The sequence below is a fragment of the Rhipicephalus sanguineus genome, unplaced genomic scaffold, assembly GCF_013339695.2.
Source record: "Rhipicephalus sanguineus isolate Rsan-2018 unplaced genomic scaffold, BIME_Rsan_1.4 Seq416, whole genome shotgun sequence".
NCBI lineage: Eukaryota > Metazoa > Arthropoda > Arachnida > Ixodida > Ixodidae > Rhipicephalus > Rhipicephalus sanguineus.
The window spans coordinates 7,647-9,978 of record NW_023615203.1 but is presented as its reverse complement, the minus strand read 5'-3'; positions in this window follow the sequence as shown (position 1 = coordinate 9,978).

Sequence of the window (2,332 nt, the reverse complement as noted above, 5' to 3'; positions counted from 1 at the left end):
GTAAGCTCCGTGGCTCTAACTTTCGGTGAGCCTATGTGCACTGAACCCTGTGAAATGGGCACTAAGCACTTGAGCATTAAGGAGACTAAAGACAAATAACATTCTGTCAGAGTGAAAGTTCAATACTTAAGGATCTCTTGACCGTTGATACAGTCGAACCTGTTCATAACTAACTCGAAAGTGTCACAAAAAGTGGTCGTTATATCAGTAGTTCGCTGTATACGGACTCGCCCTTAAAAACATGCACTTAGCGGCGAAGCCGTATGTTTTTCTATGCACTTTTATTAAAGTGTTAAGAACTCCTCCCATGACAAGCTAAGGCTTTTCGCGTCGTGAAGCGATGCCCAGTGCGTGCTTACGAGTGAGTTAACCGCCTTTGCAATGAACTGACACAGTTTCACCGAAGCGTGGTACTGCCACGTGGAGCCGACCATCCCTGGCTAATTGCGTGCTGCGGTCACCTACTTGGCTCATGGAGTCACTGCCAGACCACTGCCATGCCATATACACGCGTTTGTAAGTTCTTCGTGCCTGCTTCACTCCAGACCGTGCAAGGGTGCGGCGAGCAGCCTGTTCGTTCAACGCAGTGAAGACAAGCATTTTGTAAGCAATGGGCACTCTACGTCTCCGCGATGCTCTCGCGGCCCTTCATGACGATGTGTGGCGCACTTGGGTTGTCGCCTAATCAAACACGCAGTACACGCTCGCTCTCAGTGCATCGACGTTTCTCTGTGGCCACGCCATTCAACAACAGCGAGCTTTGTGCTTTGTTTCTACAAAGAGGCGCGCACTTTAAAGCGGTCTCGCACGACACGGCGGTGGCAAACTTGCGAACGGCAGCATGACGTGCTCGTACCGCCGTCAATCGGCACAGTGTACGCCACATGCGCAGCCAAGCAGATATCTGCAGATGACTGCGATAAGGTTGTCGGCTATAAGCCATAATGGCACGTTCATCGACGGCTGCCACCTCGCTATCGCTCTTTTCTGATAGCTATTCGTGAAGGCATCGCCGCAACCGCGCGTAAGTCGTAATCACCGATTGACCGGTCTCTGCCATTACCGAAAAGACGGACGATCTTTTCTGTCACATTGTGGCGTTGAGTTTAGGGACGCAGTGAACCTTTATGCAATGAAAAATTGTCGCGGTTATCACTTCTTGCATTTATGCCTTCTTGCGTTCCAAGGCATTGCTTGGTTCATTGTAGGCGGTCGTAGCTGCAGAGAACGGCGTCAGGAAAGGTTACCGTGCTAAAGCTGACCGCAAGGCTTCATGCTGCCTCCTATTTTTTTTTCCTCACTGCCATTCTGCCACTGAAGAAACACCTGGAAAGGACCTCACTCACAGCGTCCGAAATCTGCATGCAGTGCTTGCCGATCTGGGATATTGTCACGTGGTCGTGACGTCGACGAAGACAGCAACAGGCGTGTTCAAGATGAAACTGTTTATTTGACCGAACTTGTGGCCGGGAAATGAAAACTCAAATTACAGCAATACACGCTGTACACTGATAGCGGCGAACAGGGCGTCGATTGTCGATCAATTGACAAGCGATGAAGCACGTCGGCATTTATACGTGTGCCGTGGAATATTCCAGCGTTATCGCTGGTTGTCGCGCAAGCTCTAGAATAAGCTCAAGTGTCCGCGTCTTGCGCGCAATTTTAACAAAATCTACAATAATCGCGAAGCTTCTCGAACAATGAGGCGCGGTTTGTGCTGAGCGTTGCTGACAGTCTGTGGGTGAAAACCGAATACAGCAAAAGTGATAATAAGAAACGCACATGGCAATGCCCCCCTCTGAAAAAAAGCATCGTCCCGATGCTTAAAACATAACACCGGGGGGTGGGGGTGGGGTGGCCAATGCATGCAACAATAAATAACAACAATAAAGCAAGAAAGTACAATAAACAATAAGCACAAGCAAGATAGTACAATAAACAATAAGCACAAGCAAGAAAGCACAATAATAAAGCAAAAGTACAGTCCTCAGATTCACTAACGCGCGTAATATGGCTTGAGGCACACGTCAGGGACGACTTCAGGTCGCGCACGGCGCTGCTGAGAGTTCGTAATGCTGTCAGGGACAACCTCGTAGTCAAGTGCGCCGAGGCATCGAAGTACCCTGTACGTTCCGAAGTATCGTCGAAGAAGCTTCTCACTAAGTCCCCGTCGGCGGATTGGCATCCATACCCATACACGGTTACCGGGTTGGTATTCCATGTGGCGTCGTCGAAGGTTGTAGCGCCGGCTGTCAGTCGTCTGCTGGTTCTTCATTTGTAGGCAGGCAAGCTGTCGTGCTTCTTCGGTGTGCTGTAGGTAGGTGGTCACGTC